The sequence below is a fragment of the Lissotriton vulgaris genome, chromosome 1_1 (assembly GCF_964263255.1).
Source record: "Lissotriton vulgaris chromosome 1_1, aLisVul1.2, whole genome shotgun sequence".
Lineage (NCBI taxonomy): Eukaryota > Metazoa > Chordata > Amphibia > Caudata > Salamandridae > Lissotriton > Lissotriton vulgaris.
In genome coordinates this window covers 926941850-926969065 of record NC_141685.1, presented here as the reverse complement: position 1 = coordinate 926969065, position 27216 = coordinate 926941850, and positions in this window count along the sequence as shown.

The following is a 27216-nucleotide window of genomic DNA, read 5'->3' as shown; positions in this document are numbered from 1 at the left end:
TGAGCAGGCTTTCGCCGCCCGCCATTGGCTTTCGTGTTTTTTTTTTAAAGGCACGCGATTGATTGGGCAAAGGCGGGCGCATGTCCCTCCTTTGCCACGCCCATTCCCACCGGTGGCCAGCACGCGCTGCAGCACGTGTTCGCCGCGCTCCCTCCCCCACTCCTCTGTGGTGCGTGCGCATCACTAGTTTTGTTATGGTCCCAAAACATTCTCCACAATATTCGGACATCCATTCATGCAGTTCACAAATGGTTAGTATGTAACTGGAACTTACTGAGGGTCAAAGGGTGAAGGTTTCGGTTTCTGACGAGCTGTAGCATTCTGCCTGCCTCACACCGAGGCACTGTGAGGTAACCTGGAAACACAAGCGCAATGCCCACTTTTTCCGGCCGGCTGCAGACGCACTCCCACGTGCGATTATTACATCCTGAACACTACGCTTACTATTTGCTTAGAAATACTCTCAGCCAAGCACCGTTCTTAAGAAAATACGGCAAGCCAATATTTTCTGTTCCACATCCGAAGCCAATACGCTTGGCGTTGATGCCTTTAAAGCATCGCTTTCAGCGCCAGAGGGCGTCCAGCACTTGCGTCAGTGAGTGAGCTAAGGGTACCCATCCTTTAACTACAGCAACAGTGCAGGCGTGGTTCGTGTTTACTGAACCCGCTACCCCCACCCACCCCCACCGAGTAGTTTTAACAGGAAAATAAAACAGTGGCATCACAATAATTTAGCCTAGCCATTAGTTTTGTATTCCAAGGAATGCAAGTCAATGTGCCTACAGAGGATCTACCAGTGGCATGTTGGAATGTATCACCTAAGGGTAAAGGTTAGAATAAATCTTTGTGGTAAGGTATGTCCTTCCATTAAAACAAATCACTGCTATCAGTTTCCATGCTCCGGAACACACCTGCAGGCTCATCTCTGTTTCTGCAACTGTGTCCTCAGTCTTACTTTTATTTATGCTTGCATGCTTACACCTGTGACACCCCAACCTACATGTGCACAGCATTACAATGTGGTCAAAACAATGCTACTACACTCCAGGCATGTGTCCAGGAGAGACCAGGGATACTTTTCCAGTGGAAAGATGATCTGCACAGGGTCGCCATTTTTGGGGAGTTCTGTTAGAGGACTTACGTGGAACGGTTTCACTTCAAGCTGACTCCCCCCTAGTTAAAAATAGTTAACCAGCTGTGTACGCCACTTACCCTTTGAGAAAATCCACAAACCCGCAACCCCGATGGGAACCAATCACATTACTCCCCTTACAACATCAGCTGCGAGGAAGGCATTGCTGACGCTTGCCCTCTGGTACATAGAGCCATACTAGTTGTGGCATAGACCATCAGCAGTATCAGTGGCAATGCTTGTTGTACAAGGGAGCATAGGTGGGGGAACCGCTGTGCAGTGGGTGTCAGCGGCATACAGGAAGTTACACTGAGTCACCCATGTTCCCCAAAGCAGTACAGAAAGCTCTTAACTATAATGTCAGTTCTGTGATAGTTTGCAAAACATTACAAATTCCCCAAAAATTGTAAAGCTGGTTTAAAGCAAATATGTGTAAAGCTCACCACGTCCAATTTTAACTTCATTCTATTGCTTGAAACCTTGTTTTACCCCGTTAAAAAACAAACACTCCAACCCCCAGAATGCACATGAAGAACTTCGACAGGATGAGTAAGACATTTGAGAGCTCAAACGCTGCTACAGTTAAAAAAGAACAAACAAAAATACTAACCATTCCTGGCTCTTTAACTTACAACACATGCTAGACTCCTTGTGTATGTTTACAATTTTACTGGAAAAAACAGTCCAAGGACCGTCTAATGTATAAAAATGTCACATGTGACAGGGCCTCTGACAGATCAGGGCAGGCGAACGCTTCCTTTTCTTGACATCTCAGCGCAGGGCCCAGCGTGCTCATTCATTTCATACTGCCAGAGCAGCTGCCTGACAGCAGCACACATTTAGGAGCAAGGGAGGTTCTTGCCACTCTCAAGATGGCGATCGTAGTTGCCTCCCTGGCGTGACTGACCTCACTACAACAAGCCGCACGCTGCTGAGAATCTCCTGTCACTAAAGAGTTCAGGAGGCATCAGAACGGCGCCTACAGGTGAGAAGACCTTTTGCCTCTTTGTAAAGCGTTCTGGACTCTTAAGTCCAGGGAAATATGTAATATACCAGTCAAAGCAAGAGAGGGCGAGGGTAACGGCCATATTATCTGAATTTGGAACTAGGGAGCAGAGTTCGAGTCTCAGTGTCGGCTCAAAACCCTGTGATTCTGGTTGTAAAGTGTGATACTGTTTTTGACTAGTCTGACTGTGATCCTGCTAATCAGGACCCCAGTCTACCTGCTTTCTCCTCAAACTGTTATGCCATGTACTTAGGTACACTCCAGATTGGATACTGGGGTACCGTTGTCAGTGCCTAGTAATGGTACCCATGTATTCAGGGCCTAGGTACCCCAGAGGCCTCCTATGGGCTGAAGCGTGTATTATGTCACCCATGAGAGGTCAAGCAAAATGGAACTACAGGCCTGCCATTGCAGCCTGTGTAAGATTGTGCTTGCACCTCTTACTTTAGATATAGGTTTCCTATATTTAAGGGTCACTGCACTTAAAACCTATAAGTCACCCCTATAGCAGGCCTTATCAATCCTGAAGACAGGGTGCTTGGTTCTAAGTGAGAGGGTGCCCCTGCATGAGCAGGACACCCCTGCAGCCTATGTAGTCCATTCTCCAAAGTTGTCAGTGTATCAGCCATTTACGACATATAGAGTGGCATTATGCGACTGCGTAATGACCAACTCTAAAACAGCTGAAAGTAACTCTATCGTGTTTGGTATCAAACATTGTGGAATCATACCTCCTCACCGATAACTGCTGTGGGATGTATGATTCCACCCCTCAGAAACGAGCTTTGTGAGGTCCCTTGTGTTCCCGGTACCAGCCTTCTAGTCCCGGGCAGCACAAAATGGTTGCTGCTGACTAGAGACACATTTCTGCCCTCCTGCTGCTGAGCCAGGCTCGAGCAGAGGAAGGAGGAACGATAGGCATCCTGTCACAGGGAGGTGTGATCACCTCCCAGACAGGTTTTAGTGTATTAGGGCTGGGTGGGTGCGCGTGCCAGCTACCAAGAGTCTGTATGAGGGAGTCCCGGTGCATAGCCCAGTTCAAACCGGTCCTGGGAGCCGTTGGCTCTTGCTCTGGTGCAAAACTGGACAAAGGACATGGGAGTAACCTCCCCACTGTCCAGATCCTCCTCTGGGAGGGTCCCCTGAATCTGTCCAACCCTCTCCCGTGGGTACAAAAGGATTTACCTGGCTGTAGGACCCTAGATTCGACGTGGACAAGATTCTGAACCAAAAACCACTGAACTTCGACCGTTAGGACACTCTGGACTTCGCTGGACTTCATTTGGGCCCAACTTCGTCTCCCTCTCGGTCTGAAAGCAGGTAGACTGGGGTCTGTGCACCATACAGGCTCCGTGCAGGACCTGTGGAGCATCAAGGACAACCGCAGATATTTCCCTTGGAGTGAAGGAGTCACTCCCCTGCATTCGCAGGCACCACATCACGACTGACCTGTCTGCTGCTCCTGAGCTCCTTCGGACTCCGAAGGCTCCAGCAACACAGGAGGTGGATTTCTATGTCCCTCGAGATCCAAGCTGCCTTCTTACCAAATTTGAGGGTAGAATCCTTTGTGGGGGCTGCAATACCGTACTGCTGTGCACCACGTTCATTTGCTGTTGCATGTGCTTGTTGGCATTTCCAGAGGAAGTGCATTGGGCTTCCAGTAGCCCCAACCTCTGGCATCATTTCTTACCAAGAACTCCAGCCTTCTCGCACCAAGTGCTCCGTGGGCTGCTATTTGGTGAAATCGCCCGAGGTCCCCTCGCGACTCTTGTGCCTCCGGCCTGTGAGTCCACTTGAGGGTCAACTTTACTTTTCTTGGGCTCTCCTGGTTTCTCCAGACCTTCCCTGACACCCCTTGCTTTGGTGAGTCTCCTTGACCTTGCTGATATGAACCGTAACCTTCCTTGACCTGCTGCATGGGTTGCTGTTGCCAAGGCTTGTTGGTGCTCCCACTAGACACCGGCCCCTCAGCACTCAACATCCTTTGTGGGACAGCTCGTATGCGGCTCCTGGTTGTCCTCGATGTCTCCTGGTCCCTGTAGAGTCAAGAACTCCCTCAACGCACCCGAAGCACCTGACATCGGTGGGCATTCATCTACTGAGCCCCTCGTCACTGATGAGTGACCCGAACTCTGTCCCTTCTGCTTTCAGGTGCTCTTCGACAAGAATCCACCTTTGGATTCCATCTGACATCTTTCTTCCTTCCAGCAGTAGCTCTTCTTCGAAGTCCTCCATTGAGATCGACAGCGGATTCCGACGCCACTTCAGACTTACCCTGGAACAGGTAACTCTGGTACTACGGTATCCACTGGTGGGGTGGCTCTCCAACCTCCAACCTCCTAACTTCTAGAGGGTTTCTTTGAAGTTCACTGGGAAGGGCCTTTAAACTTTAAAACTTCAACCGCGACTTCCCCATAGAATTGTACGGAGCATGTAGTTGTGTTCCCATACTGCACCAGTCCTCCGTGGGGTCCGTACTTACTCACCTTGGGTGGTACCTCTAGACAATGCCTTGACTCAAGTTGTGGTTCTTATACCACTATTTTAGTATATGGTTGGTCTCCCCCTGGAGCCCACTGTGTATTAGTACTATTTACTATTGTTTCTGTGCCTCAGTATTGTGTGCTTTGTGGTTATCTCCGTTTAGAAGATACTGTGTCGTACTAGAGAGTGTTTTATTGATAAATATATACTTTTATAACTATTGTGTGGTTTGCCTTTCATTTAACCAATACTATAAGGTTGCATTCCAGTAAAACAAGCTGCTTAACATTCCTTCAAGACTAAGCTGAAGACTGCTCTCAACAGCTACCACTTGGATAGCTTTCTAAGGCTATCTTTGACATCTTAAATCACAATAGTGGTTGATTCGACTGGTGCAAGGTGCCCACTTTAATAAGTGGACAGCATATACCTGGCCAACTTCTCACACCGGGTGAGGGCAACGTCAGAGGAGGAAGTGCAGGGTGAGTGGTGTGACTCCAGGGTAAGTGATGTGATTTGCACGGTGTGAGTGCAGGGTGAGTGGTGTGCCCATAAGAGTGATGGGTTAGCTGTGGGAGTGCTTATGTTAGTGCACAGTGAACGATGTGCCACTGTGAGAGGAGTGACTGTAGGTTAAGTGATGTGACCATATGAGTTTGTGTGCAGGTGAAAGTGCAGATTGGGAGGAATGAATTTATGTGCTTGTTTGAGTGAGATTGCAGGGTGAGCAGTAAGAGAGACAAGTGAGTGAAGTGCCACATGAGTGGTGTGAGCAGTGTGTTCTTATGACTGCAAGGTAAGCGGAGGGTGAACAGCATGAGTTCATGGCGAGTGGCGCCAGTACAGTGTGGTTGCTGTGAGTTCACTGTGACCAGTGTGCTTGTATGTGAGCAGGGTAAGAGGAGGAACAGCAGTGTGAATGCAGGGTAACTGCATGAGTGAAGTGTGTTCGCTGTGAGCGCAGTATGAGCAGTGAGAATGAGTGAGTTATCGGAATGCAAGATGTATGCTCAGACACTTGGAGTAACTCAGCATGTTATTGACAGTTGGCGAATAGGGTTTCAGATATAAGTTAAACTATTGCTATTATGGCATCAATCGGGGATGGAGGAAATACATAATTTACTGATCCTGCAACAAACAAAATCTTTCGATTAGGATTACCAGTTGACCGAATTTCTAATGGCATCACCGGTATTTTGATGTCCTGGCCAGTACAAAAAGCACCTAAAGCTGGTATGTTTAGCCGTTATCTGTGCATACATCAAACAGCACATATAAATAGAAAGTACTGTTAAGTGTGTTCTAGAGCTGCATTAATGATCCATGACTAATAATTAAAGGAAACAAAGGCAGAAAAGTCATGTTACAAATGAATACATACAATTTAACTCACAGCTCTATTCAGACTCTTTAAACAAAAAATGACCAATATTTTACTTATGTATAGGTGGCAACCATACCCATGATAAGCCTTTTCACAAAATGTATTCCCCAACAGTGGCAGTAAAAGTAAAATACAAATGTAAGAAATAGGCAGAGTGGGGACGCAGGGGTTACTGGAACTAGTGGGAAAAAAGGCCTTGTTAACCAGTTCACAAAGGCATGTAAATAGTCTTTTAAACACCTGTGAAAAACTCGGGTGTGGCTGAGATGGAATGCCAGACACTGTCCAGCTGAGCCCACTACAGTTCAACAGCACCACAAAATTTGGGCCGAAGACACAGAGAAAGAGGAATTTAAAGTGCATTTTTCAGTTGGTTTCTTGCTGTGACTGGGAGGGCCAAGGATGATGATTGGGTGGGCCTGGCTCACCGGACCCACCTTTCAGAACTGGGCCTGATGGAGGTAGGCCTAGGAGCACATGCTGGGAGAGGCCTGGAGGAGGTGAAAAACTGAAAAAATTAAGAAGACATAAGTAAAGGAATACATGTAAAGGAGGGACAACCACTGTAGTGCGCCCAGTCAAACTAACCGCTGTCCACCACACCAGTAGCAGATACCCTCCAGGGGTCCCAAAACCAGCCGCAAGGATAGTTAGTCCATTAACACAGCACATCGTCAAAGAAAGTGAGGAGTTCACCACAGCAGTTGGAGGAAAATGGTGGATAAAACCAAAGCTGCACCACTTCAGGGGTCTCAGCAACTGCAGGTTCAGCAGCAGCACAGGCTGGTAGGGGTGCTTTAGCAGTTTACTGAACTTGTCGACCCAGCTATGGCTGTGCCTAGGTTGGATATATACGTGGGGGGCTGAACAACTATTTAATCGCCACACAGGAAGATGATGGTGCAGTCAAGCGCTTCCTGTTGCTACACTATATGAGGGAGGAGATCTATAAATTGTTCGAACATCTCCCCAACACGGGAGCGGCAGGTGACTACAATGCTACAGTGAGGGCTCTCAATGCGCATTTTGACCCACATCTGAATCCAGATTTCGAAAGATTCAAGCTCGGCCAGGCCTGCCAATGAGATGGTGAGTCCACTGATGATTTTTATACCCGCCTTCCCGATCTTGTGGGCATGTGTATGACAGATGATCCACCAAAGGAGATCAGGATGCAAATCATTCAAGGGTGTCGAAACAAATCCCTACAAGCTTTAATACTGTGGCAATCGAACATCACCCTCGATGATATCCTCGGCAATGGCGAGATCTCACTATTTGTCAGCCATGAGGGCCAAAGAGATGGACATGGCAATAACACAAGTGCCAATTAAACCTCATGCTGTGAAAGTGGAGCACACAGTTGCTGTGTCCACAGGAGCAAAGACCAACTGACTCAAGGTGTCCGCCCCCACTCAGACTCAATAAAGATACTGTGGCTGAGACAACCACCCTCTGGAGAAGTGCCCACGAATGCACATGCTTGAGCTGTGTGAAGCTCAATCACTTTGTGAAGGTGTGCAGAGATGCTCCAAGGAGTTGAGGGGCCCGCGTGAGGCAGACCCAGATAAAAGCATTCGGCAACTGTCCCTCAAAGGCCCTGAGCTCCAAGGAGCTGCCAAGCGCACCATGTGGAATCAACACTGCCAGGACAAATCACCCTCAGATGAGCAATAGGTAGTATTCCTCTTCTCCTTTTCAGGGGGCCTGAAGCGGCACAGAAGGCCACACCCCATGTGCATGGTAGAGATTGACAGATCAGCTGTCAAGGCCCTCATCAACACTGGGGCCTCTGTGAATGTGATGAGCATCCAACAATATCAACACCTCCATCCAAGGCCTGTTTCGTCATTGTACAACATAAGAAATCTAACATAGGGAGGCCTCATCCTGCTTTCACTCCAAGGACTCATGAAGGTAAGTGTCCGGTCCAATGACCAGGACATCATGGCAACTTTTCACGTGATTGACAAAGAGGCAGACATATTGTTGGAATTCCATACAACAGAAGATCAGGACCTAGTGTTATTTGCCTGGAATGTGCAAGCATATCAAGTGGATGAACTATTGAATCAGTTCCTGAGCCTGTTCAAGGGTCTTGGCTGCCTGCAAGCCACACTGGTCAGTCAGCACTTTGACACATCAAGCAAGCTGGTAGCACTACGCCATCGCTGTACACCATTCCATTTGGGGCAATTGGCGGAACAAGAGCTGGCTAAGCAGGAGAGCTTGGGGGTGATCGACAAGGTGTTTGGTCAGACGCTCTGGGTACCTGTAACGGTGATCGCAGAGAAGCCCAAGCTGCCTGGCAAGGTGAGGTTGCGCATCAATATGTACCTTCCGAATAAGGGCATCAAAAGGGAGAGGCCCATCAGACCCACAATGAAAGACGTCATAGCAAACTTGAATGGGGCGAGATGTTTCTCCAAATTGGACTTCAACGCTGAATACCACCAACTCTAGCTAGCAGAAGAAAGCCGATACACAACTCCTCTCCTCCACACACCTGGGTCTAAGGAGACACAAAAGACTATGCTTTGGCATATCATGTGCAGCAGAGGTATTCCAGAATGCCATAAGGGAGGTAATGCACGGATTGGAGGGCTTCATGAATGTCAGTGATGACATTTTAATTTACTCAGCAACCACAGAGGAACATGAGCAACACCAGCAGGCCACCCTGAAGTGCCTAAGTGAGCAAGGCATCACCCTTCGTAGGGAGAAGAGCTCCTTCTTCCAGACCACCATCAAATTATTTGGATATGTCTTCACACAGAAAGGAGTTCAGGTAAACCCTGAAAAAATCATGCCATCAAGCAGACTCTGGCACCAAGCAATGTCTCCAAAGTACGCAGTGTCTGAGGAATGCCCACTTTTTGTGCAAGGTTTATTCCCAAACTGGTGATCATAAGGGAACCGCTGAGGGCACTGACAAAAGTGGATGCTCTGTGGACATGGGGCCCAGGTGAAGAAGAGGCATTTTTCAGAGAGTTAAATCAGCACTTTTGAGCAAGGCAACAATGGTATACTTTGAACTGAAGAAAAGAACAGAGCTGGTGGTCGACAGGAGCCCCGTTGGCCTCGGGCGCTGCTTACGCTGGAAGTGGAGCCAGAGCGATGGGCACCTCCTGGCATTTGCTAAGCAAGGCGCTCACCCCAACTTAAGCAAGTATACGCAGATTGAGAGGGAAGCCCTTGCCATCAAGTGGGCGTGTGGACATTTTCATTTGTATTTAAGTGGACAATCGTCGTGGAGGATCACTGATCATCAGCCGCGGGTGTCATTATTTAGGGGCACGGTGCCTTATTCACCACCTTGCATCGAATGGTGGGCCATCCAATTGCAGCATTACCAGTTTGAGTTGTTCTACAGGCCTGAGTCCAGAAATCCGGGGGATTTTCCCGTCATGCCATCCACCCCAAGGAAATGGGTAAATGGAGAAAGTGGCTGATCAGACGGAGGAGTACATCCAAATGGTGTTGCAAGGAGCCTGCCCAAAGACACTGAGCCAGACAGAAATAGAAGAAGCAACTGCTGGGGATACAGTGCTCATGAAAGTTCTGGGAGCACTGCAGCAAGGATCATGGAATGACTTTCTACAGAACGCCAACAGCTGGAGTGGCCCTGATAAGGAAAGCCTCACCCAACTATGGCACGAACTGAGCGCCACCTCAAACTCTCATTCTGAGGGATCATAGTCTAGTAATCCCTAAGTGTCTGCAACAGAGGGTAGCAGTGCTGTCCCATGGAGCACATCAGGGGACGGCAAAGACAAAGTCTTGATTGAGGTAGATGGTGTGGTTTCTGAGGCTGGAAGCAGTGGTAGACAACTTGGTATGGCAATGGCCCGCGTGCCCGGTTGCCAGCAGTCAGGAAATGCTTGCTCCGGTCATCACAGTAGCCATGCTTCACTCCACTGTCCAAGGTGTGCATGTATTTCGTGATTTTTACGAATGGATGGTACACCTTGGTTCTCATGGGCAGTCACTCAAAGTACCCTGTGGTGGAGCTTGTTTAATCGACAGCATTCGCAAATGTGTGTGTCTGTGCTGAAAAAGGTGTTTGACCTATTTTGCTGCCTGAGGAAATCAAAACAGACAATTGCCCACCATTTCAAGGGTCTGAGTTAAAGGAACTGCTTGACCGCCTGGGAATCCAACTCCGAAGCATTACACCCCGCCCAATGGCCTGCAGCAAATGGGAAGGTGGAAACATTCATGCAGACTTTTAACAAAATTCTGAGAATGACCATGAATGAAGGTGTGAGCCTGGATCTTAGTCTTCATCAGTTCCTATGGGAATGCAGTTGAACACCACACTGCACCACACAGTACACCCCATGGGCTCTTATGTTGAGAGGAGACAAGAGGAACACCATTCCAGTACACCCAGAGTGAACTAGACCACAGTATGATCCAGAAGGAGCCCAACCCAGGAGCACACAGAACAAGAGGGCAAGCATCCGAAGGAGAGTGGAACTCCGTCAGCTACAGCCGGGCGATCAAATACTCCTAAAAGATAGACCGTGTGGATGGAAGTTCAGGACACCATTTGAGCCAGGAGTATGTACCATAGTCGGAGGTGAAGGTACCATGATAACAGCTAGGAGAGATGAGGAGACAATCAGTCAAGGTGTACCTGGTTCAAAAAGTGAGTTTTTCTGGTCAGCAGAGAAAGGGAGGAGGTGATTCCGGAGGTAAATGACACACCTGAGGCAGAGAGACCGCAGAGCCAGCAACAATGTGGTGAGACACCGGGAGAGCAGTCAGCAGGAGAAGAGTGTTGTGTGGAGAAACCAGGAGAAACGAACAAGGAAGCTGGAGCAGACGCTCACGCCACCTGTGGTATGACCTCCGGACACACCCAAAGCCATACCAGAGGTTCAAGGACTTTGTGAACAACGTCCAGGTGCAAGGTTTAGATCTAAGTGGGAAGGGATGTCATGTGCCACCCAGACCCTTTAGGGATAGTTTCATGTTATGTGCATTACATCCTCTGGAAGAACGCAGTCCGAGGCTATCAATAAAAGGGTCACCCAGACATACTGAGATACATGGTGTGCTTCATTGTGCCCAGCGTGGCACTGCAGCGGTGACTCTAGCGCGAGTGGCTAGGCCCCAACTGCACATTTGTTATGGTTATCTGAATTTTTACTGTAAAGCCCGCTCCCCAATATCCGACTGGGTCCAACAATGGTGATTTTAATTAGTCTCATTCTTCATAGTTGTAACTGGTGCCCAAAACGGAACTTGTAATGGCCAGCTCGGTGCCAGCCATGTTATCAGTACTGGAATGATAAAAGACTCGACTGCCCCACAAGAATTTGCCCCTCTTGTTATAAGCAGATACCTGGGGGAAGTGCATTCATCACCCTCACCAGGGCTCGAACTGTGACTTTCATGTTGAACACAGAACTTGGCAGCTGGTGCTGAACGATCTACGCTATTTTGCTAAGATTTAAACATTTTACCTGCAGATGAAACCTATTTAATTAGTAGGGTGTGCAATACACGGAGTTATTTTATCCAGATTTGAACCTTTGACTTGCTGTAGTGGGTGCTGTGTGTTGTGTATCGAGCCAGATCTCTCCTGGCTCGAGCACTAATAGGGCAATGTTTGTAGGTAAGTGTTATGAATCAAACTTGCATTGTTGTTCAGTTTAGAACTACCGAAGTTGAGAGTCACTGACCGGGAAAGAGCTGACCAGCGGGTGCGCCCGCACTTCCTCTGTAACCTGGTTATGCTTTAATAAAGAAATATAATTAATTCTAAAGGATAGTTTCATCTTTACAACAATGGCGACGATGGCAGCATAACCCAAGAAGAACCTACGCAGAATACTTAATTAAGAGACAATTACTGCAGTAGTCGACGCCTTCCATAGAACTTTATCACCAAGAGTTAAACCCTTGACCTGCAGATTACACTAAAATATGTTCTGCGCTAGGTGTGTCAACCCACTGAGCTATTGCGCTAGTTTGCATTGTGCTGTACATGCGAGCGTTACATCAGGAGCAGTGGCTTCAACCAGCCCTGCCCTCGTTATTCTAGGGACGGCTTTGTAGAACAAGGGCAAGTGCGGGCAGGCCCAGGTGTGCCGCGCCCACGTCTGCCCAGGGGTGGAAGAGGAGGGGGCACTCGCCAGCCGCACCCCTGGGCCCTCGGGGTCCGAACGAGTCCGACCGGCCTGGCGATGCCCGTCCCCGCGGCACTCCATATATGGGCGCTCGGGTCCGCCCCTTCCGGTGCACGAGTCGCTCCTGGCAACAAGCAAACGCAGCACGAGCGGGCGGGGCTTCCGGGTTGGGAGCGGGATCTTGGCGCATAGGTTTACAATTTTATAGTTCAATTATTCATGATTTTATGGCGTGACGTATCTAATCACCTCCACGCCAAGCCATAAAACACTCTGCCAGTCCCTCTCTCGGCGTCTCTACTATCTCTGCCTCTCAAACACACGGATAACTTGGAGGGCCGCAGATACCAGGTTATTACAGGACCCTAAGGCAAGGATGCCATAGGCCCTCGTGCAAGACAGGAAAATGGCCAGTTTTATGGCTGTTTGGTAGTAAAAATACAATTATCCAGGCTCAGTGTCCCTCCTCAAATCTCTTTGCCCCGGTGCAATGCACCTACTGCACAAATGGTACCTATAACCTACGAGGGTCCCCAAAGAAATGAGGGTTTAGCAGGGGAATCAGTAACTCCTGATTTCTCCCTAACAAACTCTCAATGTGAAAAGAAACAGATCAGCGGTGTAATCTCGTAATTAGGATGGAGGCAGGAAGTGCTGGTAACAGCCCCATTGGAATTGAGACCACTGACAGTGAGGGTCGAGGGACATCATGTGAGCATTGATTTGAACATCATTGGTAAGGATCATGTTTATGAATTGGGTAGCCTCTGTCAATCAAATGGAGAATCATCTTTAGCCTTCGAGATGGGTCAATTTATGCGTTAGAGTCCATTTATCAGCTGGGGAAAGGGATGGCTTTAAAATTTGGGGTAGGGGCCATCTTTATACATTTGGGTAGCAGTGGTCTATGAAATGGGTTATGGGTCGTTCCATTAATTGTCGTGAAAGGTATTTTCAGCATGATGACTGACTCGTCAAGTGGTCTAAGGGTCATCGTTATCAATGTGGGTAAGAGTCACGTGCACCAGTCATGATAGGGGTGTTTCTAGAAGTCGGTTTTATAATGGAAGGTCTTTATCAGTTGTGGTAACAACCGTCTTCATACATTTGGGTAACAGTTGTCTTTCAAATAGGGTAAAGGTTGTTTCCTCAATTGGTGTAAAAGTAGTCCTTAGCAAGAGGACTAAGTGTTTTATTTGACAATTGGGGTAAGCAACCTTTATCAATCAGGGTAAGAGTCACATTTATCAGTCAGAGTAAAGGTTATTCTTATCATTTTTGGTAAAAGTTGGTTTTATCAGCCTGGAAAGGGTGGTCTTTAGCTTTTGGGGTTACAGTCTTTTATTTAACTAGAAATTTGGACTAACAGCCATCTTTATAATCTAGTGTAAGAGATATCTTTTTTTAACTGGGATAAGGGACATATTTGTTTGAGTAAGAGTCAATTTTATCAGTCGGGGAAATGGTGCTCTTTATCAGCTGAGTAACAGATTTATTTATTTATTTTATTTTATTTTTGCAATTTTTAAAGCGCACAAATACCCGTACGGGTGTCTCGGCGCTGGTGATCTCAGAACTCACTAGAGTATGACGGAGGAGTTAGGATGAGGAGAAGAGCCATGTTTTGAGGCTTTTTCGGAATTTAAGAAGCGTGGGAGCGGATTTAATATGGAGTGGGAGGGTGTTCCACAGTTTAGCTGTGGCTGTAGTGAAGCATCTGTCTCCCCAGGTGGCCTTTCTTGTCCGAGGGACGTTCAGCAAGAAGGCTGCGGAGGAACGTAGAGTTCTGCGTTGTTCCACTGGGCGGAGAGCTTCTTTTAGGAACTGTGGTCCTGTGTTATTCAGAGTCTTATAGGCTATACACAGAGCCTTAAATTTGATTCGACTCCTGATTGGGAGCCAATGGAGCTTTTTGATGTGCTGGGAGGTGGATGTGAATTTGGGAATGGAAAGTAAGGTTCTAGCCGCCGCGTTCTGCACGGTCTGCAGTTTGTTAAGAACCCCTTCCTGAGCATTCAGAAGAAGTGAGTTGCAGTAGTCCGTTCTTGAAAAGACTAAGGTGCTGATGAGTGTTTTGCCGGCTGACTGTGGTAGGTAAGGAAGAAGTTTCTTGATTTTTTTGAGGGTGTAGAAGGCGGATGATACGACGGCATTGGCATGATGGTGGAAAGTCAGCTTATTGTCAAAGGTGACTCCTAGGTTGCGGACCTTTACCACTGGTTGGGGGGGGGGAGCCCAACTCAGACGGCCACCACTGCGGGGACCATGCTGGCTGTAAGCTCCCGAACGTCATCACCTCCGTTTTGTCGGAGTTAAGTTTGAGACAATTTGATGACATCCAGGAGCTTATCGCCTTCATGTCCTCCTGAAAGTTGGCTGCAACGCTAGCTCCGTTCTTGTGCACCGATAGTACTAATTGCGTGTCATCGGCGTACGTGGTAAGGGCAATTCCATGTGATTTTATCACCCTCGCTAAGTCCGATACATAGATATTAAAAAGCGTCGGACTTAGCGAGGAGCCCTGAGGAACACCGCAGGGGAGTGAGAAGGTCTGGGAGGTGAAATTGCCCATCCTGACAGTCTGGGGACGATTGGCGAGGAATGAGGCAATCAGATCTTTAGCTGTGCCTCCTATTCCCAGAGCTGAGACACGGTCGATCAGGGTGACATGATCGACCGTGTCAAATGCAGCGGAGAGATCTAGGAGTATCAGGACAGCCGCCCCTCCTTTGTCCATGGTTGTTCTAATTTCGTCTGCGGCTTTCAGGAGTGCCGTTTCCGTCCCATGCCCTTGTCTGAAACCAAACTGGGTGTCGTCAAGCAAATTGTTGTCATTAATGAATTTCGAAAGTTGGATGTTCATGGACTTTTCGAAAATCTTTGCTGGGAATGGGAGACAAGCGATGGGTCTGTAGCTAGCGGGGAGGAGAGGGTCCAGAGTTGGTTTTTTCAGTAGTGGCTTGATGATAGCCTCTTTCCAGACTGAGGGGTAAACGCCTGTTGAGAACATGGCGTTGGAGATGGTAGACAGCGCGGGGGAGATTGCTTCAGGGATGAGGTTCAGAATAGAAGGGGGGCATGGATCAAGGGGGGATCCGGATTTAGTGCTGGCTACCATGCGTTGAATGTGATCCTGATCAACGGGGTAGAAAGATAATAAGGTAGGCTGAATGTCCGTAAGGAGTGCCACCGGGGAGGGAAGGGGGGCCGAGTGAGAGAAAGTGTGGAAGATGGAGCTGACTTTTTCCTCGAAGAAGCTGGCCAAGGCATCTGCCAGTGACTGAGAGCCTTCTAAGCGCAGAGTTGGGGGGTTGGATAGAGTAGTGACTACCCGAAATAGTTCTCCTGCCAAGTTTTTTGCCTGCTCGATTTGTGTGGTAAAATAGTGGCTTTTCTCAGTGGTTATCAATCTTTTATAGATGGAGAGGGCATTTTTATAGTTCATTTTGTCTGCAGGGCTATAGTTGCGACGCCACTGTCTTTCAAGGTTCCTGCAGTATTGTTTTTGCATGCGTAGGGCTTCAGTAAACCATGGGGCTGAAGGTATTTTCCTGTTCCGGTGTGAGGTTTTAATAGGGGCTATCTTATTACAGGCCATATCTAAGTTTGTCAGATAATTGGAGGATGCTTTAGTAGGGTCATGCTCATTAGGGATATGATTATCCTGCATCATCTCTGCTAGTTGAGTTAGATTGATATTTTTCCAATCTCTGTAGGATGATGGGGCTGGTGCAGTTAAGCTAGGTTTGGTGGGGTTTGTTTGAACAGTGAAGCAAATGGCTGAATTGTCTGTCCAAATGAGTGGAATTATTTGGGTGACTTTTACAAGCGGACTATTGGTAAAAATACTGTCTAATGTGTGGCCTGCCTGGTGCGTAGGGGAGGTTATTAGTTGCATTAGGCCTGCGGCTGAAAGGTCCGTGAGAAGCTGCGTAGTATCGTGGTTGTTCAGAGTCTCTAGGTGAAAATTAAAGTCACCTAGTAGCGTAAAGTGAGGGGCGTCTGCTGCTACTTCAATTAGACTGCCTATATTGGCTAAAAACTTTGCTCTTGACCCTGGAGGGCGATAAATCAGCATGCCCTTGAAAGATGATTTGGCCGAGAGGGCTAGTGTAAAGATAAGAGACTCGTATTCTGGGCAGGCAAATGGTTTCATCGTGAGTTTGAAGCGGTCTTTGTAAATTATGGCAATGCCGCCACCTCTTTTTATTGGCCTATCTAATCTACAAACATTGTAGTTGGTAGGGGTGGCTTACCTAAAGTCGGGTCCTGAGGCATCGTCGCCCCAAGTCTCAGTGATGAACAAGAGATCCAGTTTGTACGCGTCGATTAAATCGGCAATTTCTATTTTGTGTTTAGGAAGAGATCTGGCGTTTATTAACGCTGCTTGGATCAATGGAGGGTCATTTGTAAAAGGTTTCACAGTACATTTATTACAAGTAGGGCATAGGAGTGGGCCTAGGATGTGATTAGAATATCCTAGATGAGGGGGTGTATGGGGTTGAGCAGCAAAGTGCCTGAGTTTTAGTAGTTCGGCATTGGAGTAGGTCAGTCTCACCGTTTCAGTGGGTGGTCGTCGTGATGCTGAACTCGCAGGGGGGGTGGCCGTTGGCCCGTCCTCGGCGCGGACGAGCGCAGACGAGCTTGCCTTATGCGCGCCTTCGGCGCGCATTCGTCGCGCCCGCTGCGCTCGTCCGCTGCGCTTCCGGTTGCAGCACATGCTTTATTGGGCTGACAATGACATATGGTAGGGGCGTGGTTAGCGCGTGTGGGCGTGTCCGCCGGTTGGGAAGGCGGCGTTGCCCTGGCAGCAGTGTGCCGCGTCAGCCCAGAATCGGCTTGGCGGTGTGCTGCTCGATCGAGGTGAAAACAGGTAAATTCGCGTTTAAAATCACAATTCTACAAGGTTAAAATGCTAACTCCCAGCTTTTCGCCTCAGGAGTGGAGTTCTGAGAACGCTCGCTCTTGCTCAGCGCGCGCTCTAAGTAGAGGAAGGGGGCGTGGTCAACGCGTGTGGGCGTGTCCACCGGTTGGGAAGGCGGCGTTGCCCTGGCAGCAGTGTGCCGCGTCAGCCCAGAATCGGCTTGGCGGTGTGCTGCTCGATCGAGGTGAAAACAGGTAAAATAGCGTTTAAAATCACAATTCTACAAGGTTAAAATGCTAACTCCCGGCATTCCGCCTCAGGAGTGGAGTTCTGAGAACGCTCGCTCTTGCTCAGCGCGCGCTCTAAGTAGAGGAAGGGGGCGTGGTCAACGCGTGTGGGCGTGTCCGCCGGTTGGGAAGGCGGCGTTGCCCTGGCAGCAGTGAGCCGCGTCAGCCCAGAATCGGCTTGGCGGTGTGCTGCTCGATCGAGGTGAAAACAGGTAAATTAGCGTTTAAAATCACAATTCTACAAGGTTAAAATGCTAACTCCCGGCTTTCCGCCTCAGGAGTGGAGTTCTGAGAACGCTCGCTCTTGCTCAGCGCGCGCTCTAAGTAGAGGAAGGGGCGTGGTCAACGCGTGTGGGCGTGTCGGCCGGTTGGGAAGGCGGCGTTGCCCTGGCAGCAGTGTGCCGCGTCAGCCCAGAATCGGCTTGGCGGTGTGCTGCTCGTTCGAGGTGAAAACAGGTAAATTAGCGTTTAAAATCACAATTCTACAAGGTTAAAATGCTAACTCCCGGCTTTCCGCCTCAGGAGTGGAGTTCTGAGAACGCTCGCTCTTGCTCAGCGCGCGCTCTAAGTAGAGGAAGGGGGCGTGGTCAACGCGTGTGGGCGTGTCCGCCGGTTGGGAAGGCGGCGTTGCCCTGGCAGCAGTGTGCCGCGTCAGCCCAGAATCGGCTTGGCGGTGTGCTGCTCGATCGAGGTGAAAACAGGTAAATTAGCGTTTAAAATCACAATTCTACAAGGTTAAAATGCTAACTCCCGGCTTTCCGCCTCCGGAGTGGAGTTCTGAGATAAAGATAAAGATCGTCTTTAGCAATTGGAATAGGGGTTAGCTTTATTAGTTGGATTAAAGGTCATTTTTAGGTCGAGTCTAGCAGTCTTACGCCACAGGGCAACCCAATAATCCTTCGGGAGACTGGGTACAAATATGCAAACGAAAGACGACTCCTGAAGGAGTCATTTTTGTAAGTAATTACTCAGTTGGTGGATTGGTAAGTATGACATCCAATCCCAACATTAGGTTAACAGTACAATCAGTTACATTAGTTACTCATATTGGGTACACTCCTTGCAAATTAATCAATACATAAATAATATTTATTTACCAACAGACCAAATTAGTTTAAGGCAAGAACAGCCCTTGCCCGCTGTATCACGAGATTACAGAGATATTATGAAGTTCAACCTTTAACAATTTTGGCGATGACTCAACAAAATATTAGCTATTCATATAACCCTCTCAAAGTCCTTTCCTTATGGAAGGGTTTTTAAGTCCATTTTATAGTACTTTTAATGGTCAGTAAGTCGACGTTTCGGTCTCCACGCTCCTTACGCTTGATTCACACGTATTGTAAACATAGGTTTTACTAAAGGGTCTTTAATATATGTTACTTTGCCTGAGGATGCTTCAAGTGCTTTTTAGAAGAACGGAGCCAGAAATGTCGACGTACTGACCACTACGTTATATGAATAGCTGACATTTTGTCGAGTCATTGCCCACGCTGTTAAAGGTCACTACTTGAACTTTATAATATCTCTGTAATCTCGTGATACTGCAGGCAAGGGCTGCTATTGACCCTAAACTAATCTGGACTGGACTGGACTAAATAAATATAATATATGTGTTGATTCATGTGCAAGAAGTGAGCCGAACATGTTTTGTCTCTAGATGAATAATTAATGTAAGTAACTTATTGTACTTAATGGTGGGATTGGACATAATACCTGCAACCCACTGAGTGTACCAGGCAGCACAGCTGGCTAGTTGCAAAAGCCCTATTGTGGGTTTACCAAACACTTACGGTGAGCTGGAAGCCTGCTTACCATTGGCAGAATGAAAATGATGGCCCCCAGCTGCAGAATAAGAATGGGGCACCGGTCTCCAATATCTCACAGATATTCAATGGCCTTGGGTTGAATGGGTCCCTTCTGAAGGGTTGGGGGCTCTTGAAGGCTTGGGGCCCCCTGCACCACAGGGGCTGCAGGAGCCTTTGTTATGCCTGTGAACATTGGCAGGTTTTATTGACACTCTTATTTGCTTGCTTCATATTCAATGGCATTGTCCATTTTGAGCTTTCCTCTTTACCATATTTGGGATTTGGTGACTTGTATCCTTCTAATGCTTGCTTTTAGAGAACTACTTTTGTCTTTTGGTTATGTACTCTGTGAGAGTGCATGTCGTTTCCAGCTCTCTTCCTTTTGTGCTTCTTTTGTTAAGCATCCCATGTATTTTCTAGCTTGTCTCTCCCACATGAGCTTCTCCCCCAGATTTCTGTTTTGAGGTCATTCTTTGAGTGCTGCTATCTCTCATTGTCTGTTATTTCTCAAATACTTGTCCCCCACCCCTTCACTGCTTGTAACTTTCTCTTGTGCGTGCTTCTTTTCCACTCTACCCCACCTGTTTTTTAGGTCTCGGCTAGCGTAGGCTGCGCTTGCGCAGTCTCGCTCGCGAGATCTTATGTCTCTAGTAGTGGGGCTTGAACCCGCCCCTCTTCTCCATTGGCTGGCCTTCTGAACGGCGGCCAGCCATTGAAGAAGAGGTCTCTCTGACATTGTGTTTTCACTGTAAGCCCCATCCTTTTTGGATTGAGGGGCGTGTATTTTTCGTTTCTTTCTTCCTCTAGAAAAACATGCCCCCCAGTCTGAAAAGGACGAGGCTTACAGCGAAAACAAAACGTCATGGCAAGTGCTTGCTCTGTTCCTCCCGCAGCCCCGTCCCCCCTGTGGAATCCCGGACGTTCCCACCGCCAGCATTCCCTGATAGATCGACTCCCATGCTCGGCAGTAAACATTTAAGAAATTGCTGTTCTCTACAGTTCAGTGATTAAAGCTGGGGAGCTTGTTATCACTCACGGCCCTGCCCTGTCCGCCCTCTGTGTGAAATGTGACACCCTGCCGCCAAGAGTAGAGGCTTCAAAGGACAGCCCGGATGGGGGTAGGCGAGTGCGACATGTATGCCCTGCCCTTCACAGTCCATCTGGGGGCCCACTTGAGACCTCTCTTCTCAGAAATGCCCCCAACACGGTGTTTTGAGATTAGTGAAGTAATTTGTATTAGTCATGTTTGTGTGAGCCATTTTTTAGGGGTGGGAGGGTGGAGGCTTAATCGGGGCAGGATAAGTCGGTCAGATTGGTGATAACGTGAGGCAATGCATGGTTTGTGTGAAAGCGTTTATCGGTGTGTATTCTGTCCTCTGAGACCCCAATCACCAGACCCAGCCTGCACGCTGGCTTTAAAACGCCGACCAGACTTACTGGCAGCAAACGGGGCTCTCTTTTCCAAAGTGCGCTTTTGTGTCCAGGCAGTGGGGTGGGTTTCTGCCTCCATGTAATTTTCTTCGGTTGATTATGGTTTCTGTGTCTCTGGGAGCAGCAGGGTTATTCTCTTTCAGCACTGAACTGAAACCGGGAATAAAGACTTTGGAGTCTGTCGGGCGGCACATTCCCCCAGTTCACGCAGACTTTAGTTTTGTTCGCTCCCCTCTCAGTTGCAGTGTTGTCCATAATGCCAGCTTAGTGGTTCGTTATTAATTCCAGAAGGATTTTAGTGAATATCTCGTCTCATTGACTCACTCTGAAGAGACTGCTGTTTAAATCGGGGAGAGTGATGTCCAGCCAGCCTGCTACCTGCAGGCAGCATCACCAGATTTGCAGGTTGAGCGTGCCATATTTTTTTAATACCGCGGTTATGATATTGAGGCCAAATCAGAACCCCTCTGGTCTTGTAATCCACTGAGTGCTCGTTTCCAGAAGCATTCTGTTGCCTTTGTATGTAGGCCTTATTGTTTGCTTACTATTGGTAAAATATTGATAAAGAATTGGAATTCCAAAATTAACTCTAAGCAAAAGCCTTGCTGCTCAGGGGGTTAGTCCAGTGTTTTCTGTGTTTATTTTCTCTCTCCCTTCCACAGACTTGCGCTTATTTAACTACAAATACCTTCTAACTACAATTACTGCGCCTCTGGGTGCTTGTTGGTTACAGTAAGCCAATTGCGGTATTGTAAGAGAGAAAAGTGCAGGCTGTTGGACTTGGCCCTTCTGGCAGGTTCACCCCTGAACTCTTTGCCTGGTATTATTAAATAATTATAGTGATTTCTGGTCTTTGCACACTTTGACACTGCTCCCTGAGTGCGTGTGTGACTTTGGCCTGCCCTCCCAAAGGAATGCATGGGGAATGTGTGTGTGTCCCTGATAGTTCCTGATGCGTGGGGAGTGCAGATGCGAGTTTGGTATGTGCGGACTCGTGTGATTGAATGCTGCGCAATGATGTATGTGGCATGATTGTGTCTAGTGTGGAAGTGCCACTTCCAGACCTTGGTGTGCGTGTGCAGTAAGGGTGCTGGCGTGTGATTGGCTGGAGCTGGCTGGTGAGCCTGGCTCCAGGAGTCTGAATGGGTCTGCCCCGGTGGTGAGTGGAGAGATTAGCATGCTGATGTGAGGGAGGGGTGCACCTGGGACCTGAATAGGGCTGGGCTTTCCCCACACAATGCTGGCTCTGCCCCCTGTGGTGCGACTGATGTCCCTAGCCTGGCCAGTGAATAGTGAGAGGGGCTGAGCACATCAAGAGTGCTCCAAAACCAGCTACGACTGGTTTTCCCCCCACCCTGCACTTAAATACAAAGGTTTTTACTGTATAAAAAGGGGCTGTGTCCGCTTACAAAATGTTCTCTTCTTGGATCCTTTTGCTGAGGGGGGCTGCTGCTGCTGGGCGCCAGGAGGACCGCCACTGGGGATTGCCTTCCTGCCTAGGAGGACCCTGTGAGCTGGCTCTGGGCCAAGCCTTGCCCCCACCGCCTCCTGAAGGACTTTTTGCTGTTCTCTGGAACTTTGTGCCCTGCCAGCGCCTGGGGAGTGCTGGACTCCCCCTCAAACTAGCACATTGCGCCGCTGGTGCGGCGATCCGGTTCCTGAGGGATTCCCCGGCGTGGGGATCCCCTTTGCTTATTTTCGGCAGGGGAGCCCACCCCTTTTATTTTCCGTACTTGTGATCGTTTTCAAGGCAGGTGCCCACCCTGCTTCTTGCCGCCATTTGTGCCCCTTTTTTGTGGGGGTAATCTGGGCCTTTCTATTTAGATTTCCGAGGGTGCCTACCCCTCGCTTTGCCCCGTAATTATGCTGTGGTGAAAGAATCACTGCCGCAGCCCGGCTCCCCAGGAAGTCGGGCAGCCTCTTGTGAGCGGGGCATAGAGGCGACCCGGAAGCTGCGCGGCCGCCCAATCGCTGCGCGGCCCAAGAGAGAGAGACCCGCCTCCCAGGACGTCCCGGTGAAGCGCGGGAGAGCCCCTGACTGCCGGGGGACCAGCAGCGAGAGGAGAGCGGCTGGGAGTGCAGGCGGGGCTCTGGTGGAGAAGGAGAGCTGCTCGACGAGAAGGCCCGGAGAAGGAGCACCGGCCCAGCAGCATCGGAGGAGGAGCCTCCGCCACAGGTCCGGCGGAGTGGGGGCCGGTGGTGTGCTTGTGGGGGGAGGAGGGCGTTGGGGCACATTGCCGGTGCCCGTCCCCCCCAGTTGGCAGCATAGTGTGTTGAGCCTGTCAGGGCTCCCAGGGGCATTGTTTATCTCAGAGCCTGCGAGGCTCCAAGGACACCGGGGACATTATTTTACTGCAGAGCCCTGAGCGCTCAGGGGGCATTCAGTGATTTCGAGTCCCCCAGAGAGGGACTCCAACGTTGGGGCCGGCATCCTTCCAGAGCCCACAAAGCTCCCCAGGGGCACTACGTCCTTCAAGCCCACGAGGGGCTCAGGGGGCATTTCGGTCAAGCCCAGAGAGGCTCAAGGGCATTTGGTGTATCTCGAGCCCCCCAGAGGGGGAGGATCCACCGTTCTTGGGCCCCGCCAGTTGTCTAGAGCCCACAGAGGTTCCTGGGGGCCTTGAGGCATTTGTATTGAGCCTGAAAGGCTCCACAGTCACTGGGGCATATTTGTTTACAGGCTCCAACGATTGGGGACACGATTTTGCTCAGAGCCTGCGGGCTCCAATGAGGCCCCAAGTGTTTCAGGGCCTCGAGGCTCCATCGTGTTGCCCCCATTGTCTCCAGCTGCCCAGCACTTAGTGGGCAGCTGCTCCGTTTAGGCCCCCCCTGACATTTGGGACAGTCACAGGTTGTGGCCTATGCAATTTCTGCGCAGTTGTTCTTTACTGCACCTCTGAATGTGTTTTTATGTGTCATGTGCGTTTTCCTACACCGCTGAATGTATGTTTATGCATCATGTGTTTTCTTCCCTACACCCCTGAATGTTGTGATGCATCATGTGTAATGTGTTCATGCTGGTACCCCTAAATGTATGGTGATACTTAGGTGGTTGTGCTTTCTAGTACAGGTGTTGCTAGGGAGTTCCAGGTTCCCTGCGTAATATTCTCCTAAGGTGGTTAGGGTTGCATAGGTGGTACTTACCTGTTACCAGTAGTTACTGGTTGTGTGCTCTATTTTCTATTTTGTGCTAAAGTGATTATTATTCTATGTTCTATCAAGTATTCTAAATCTACAAGTGCATATTCCTGTCAGTGGTCCATGTGGCCCTGTCCTGTACATATATCCCCTGTAAATTCTGCCCGTGCCTGTTGGCACATTGTAAAGTGTGTAGTTTTATGTAATGTGCTTGGTGTAATACAAATATTATTTTAATACATGACCATGTGTGGAGTTTCCTTTGTAGTGGGCCTTGGGTGTTGTTGCTGGGGGTGCGTGCGCAAACACTTAACTCACATAGCCTCCGGGATAAGCCTTACTGCTCGCACCAGGTTACCTAGAGGGTGAGCAGGGGTTATCTTTGGCGTGTAACTTCCTTGCCCTGACATAGAAGTGGGGTTTATGCCTGGCTTTGGTGCAAGCCTTGGCCAGCCAGAGATCCCATTTCTAACATTGGTTGGCAGCGGAAGGGATCCGATTTGTGTTTGCGCAGTACCACAGCGACAGCTGGCCGCACCACAAAACTCTGCATTTTAGATAAATCACATTTTGGGGATTATTGTTTCTGAATTGTTCTGAAGTCATTTCTTGGGAAATGTGTTTCTTGTGCACTGTGAGTTAGGTGTCCCTTGCTCGGGAGGGTAGATCATCCCTAAGTGCAGTTTTAATTTTCTGGATTCACCAGAGGGTGATATCCAGTGGTGGCAGCGTAATAGGGTCCAGTACATGTGACCCCCGTTCCTTTCCTGGAGTAATGGTACCTGTGTCACGTGTGGTCAGGTTCAGAAATCAGGGGTGGTAGAAACTGCCTTACCAGTCTGGAGGGGGTGTGTGTGTGGGTGAATGGTGTGAGTTCTCTGAATGGGGAGCTTGTTGAATACTTGTGTACTCTTGTTTTGCTCAGATACCTAAGTTCCGTGTGTTAAACTTTTCCCAAGAACGTCCGCAGAAGTGGAGCCTGCTTTTGATTTATGTGGTCTGTTTAGAGACAGAATTTCGGAGTTGGTAAGGTTCTGGGAGGAGAGAGACATAGGGGATGGAGTGATTCCAAAAGGAGTGGCTGAGGTGTCTTCCAGCCCAGTGTGGTGAAAGAGGTTCAGTGTAGCCCAGCTAGGTCTTGGTGTAGGGGCTCACGTTCTGTCTCAGAGGAGAAGGAGTGGGTGGGACTGCGTGTCTCCAGGTGCCCAGAACCCAGTCTCAGGGCCTGGAATGTTTCTGAAGGGAACGTCAGGTTGGGGGCCTAGGCTGTACCAATAGGTCATTTGAGGAGGATCTCCCAGAGTGTTTGAAGAACGTGGAACATCGGTGAACAGGTTTTCAGTAGTTCTGGTGTCTGGCAGTACCGCTCCAGTTGGGAGGGTGCAGAATTCTGGAAGGGGGTCAGAGGGGTTATCTTTGGCGTGTAACTTCCTTGCCCTGACATAGAAGTGGGGATTCTGCCTGGCTTTGGCGCAAGCCTTGGCCAGCCAGAGATCCCATTTCTAACACAGGCCATGAAGCGAAGTTCATGTCCTCTGTTTTCAATCTACTCCGTTGGTGTGAAATCCGGATGTCTGTGTGTGTGTGGGGCTCTGTGTGTGTGTGGGGCTCTTTGTGTGTGTGGGGCTCTGTGTGTGTGTGTGGGGGGGGGGGGGGGCTCTGTGTGTGGGGGGCTCTGTGTGTGGCTCTGTGTGTGTGGGGCTGTGTGTGTGGCTCTGTGTGTGTGTGTGGCTCTCGTTGTGCTTGCTTTTCTGCCCCCCGTTCCCTCGTTTTGCTTGCTTTTCTGCCCCCGTTCCCTCATTGTGCTTGCTTTTCTGCTCCCTGTTCCCTCATTGTGCTTGCTTTTCTGCCCCCGTTCCCTCGTTGTGCTTGCCTTTCTGTCCCCCTGTTCCCTCGTTGTGCTTGCTTTTCTGCCCCCCCTGTTCCCTCGTTGTGCTTGCTTTTCTGCCCCGTTCCCTCGTTGTGCTTTCTTTTCTGCCCCCCGTTCCCTCGTTGTGCTTGCTTTTCAGCCCCCTGTTCCCTTGTTGTGCTTGCTTTTCTGACCCCCCCTGTTCCCCTCGTTGTGCTTGCTTTTCTGCCCCCCCTGTTCCCTCGTTGTGCTTGCTTTTCTGCACCCCCCCTGTTCCCTCGTTGTGCTTGTTTTTTCTGCACCCCCCTGTTCCCTCATTGTGCTTGCTTTTCTGCCCCTCCCTGTTCCCTCGTTGTGATCGTTTTTTCTGGCCTCTGTTCCCTGTGTGTGGCTCTGTGTGTGTGTGTGTCTCTGTGTGTGGGGGGGGGCTCTCTGTGTGTGGGTGTGTGTGTGTGTCTGTGTGTGTGTGTGTGTGTGTGTCTGTCTGTGTGTGCGTGTGTGTGTGTCTGTGTGTAGCTCTGTGTGTGTGTAGCTCTCTGTGTGTGTGTGGCTCTCTGTGTGTGTGTGGCTCTTTGTAAGGGGCTCTGTGTGTGTGTGGGGGGGAGCTCTGTGTGTGGGGCTCTGTGTGTGTATGGGGCTCTGTGTGTGTGTGGGGCTGTGTGTGTGTGGGGCTGTGTTTGTGTGGGGCTCTGTGTGTGTGTGGGGCTCTGTGTGTGAGTGGCTCTGAGTGTGTGCGTGGCTCTCGTTGTGCTTGCTTTTCTGCCCCCCTGTTCCCTCGTTGTGCTTGCTTTTCTGCCCCCCTGTTCCCTCGTTCTGACCCCCCTGTTCCCTCGTTGTGCTTGCTTTTCTGCCCCCCTGTTCCCTCGTTGTGCTTGCTTTTCTGCTCCCCCCTGTTCCCTCGTTGTGCTTGCTTTTCTGCCCCCCCTGTTCCCTCTTTGTGCTTGCTTTTCTGCCCCCCCCTGTTCCCTCGTTGTGCTTTCTTTTCTGCCCCCCCTGTTCCCTCGTTGTGGTTGCTTTTCTGCCCCCTGTTCCCTCGTTGTGCTTGCTTTTCTGCCCCCTCTCCCTCGTTGTGCTTGCTTTTCTGCCCCCTGTTCCCTCGTTGTGCTTGCTTTTCTACCCCCCCGTTCCCTCCTTGTGCTTGCTTTTCTGCGCCCCTGTTCCCTCGTTGTGATCATTTTTTCTGGCCTCTGTTCCCTGTGTGTGGCTCTGTGTGTGTGTGGCTCTGTGTGTGTGTGCTCTGTGTGTGTGTGTGCTCTGTGTGTGTGTGTGTCTCTGTGTGTGTGTGTGGGGGGCTCTCTGTGTGTGTGTGTGTGGGGCTCTGTGTGTGTGTGTGGGGCTCTCTGTGTGTGTGTGGGGCTCTCTGTGTGTGGGGGGGTTCTCTGTGTGTGTGTGGGGTTCTCTGTGTGTGTGGGGGGTTCTCTGTGTGTGTGGGGGGTTCTGTGTGTGTGTGTGGCTCTCTGTGTGTGTGTGGGGGGCTCTCTGTGTGTGTGGGGGGCTCTCTGTGTGTGTGTGGGGCTCTCTCTGTGTGTGTGGGGCTGTGTGTGTGTGTGGGGCTGTGTGTGTGTGTGGGGGGCTGTGTGTGTGTGTGTGTGTGGGGCTGTGTGTGTGTGTGTGGGGCTTTGTGTGTGTGTGTGGCTGTGTGTGTGTGTGGCTGTGTGTGTGTGTGGCTGTGTGTGTGCGGGGGGCTCTGTGT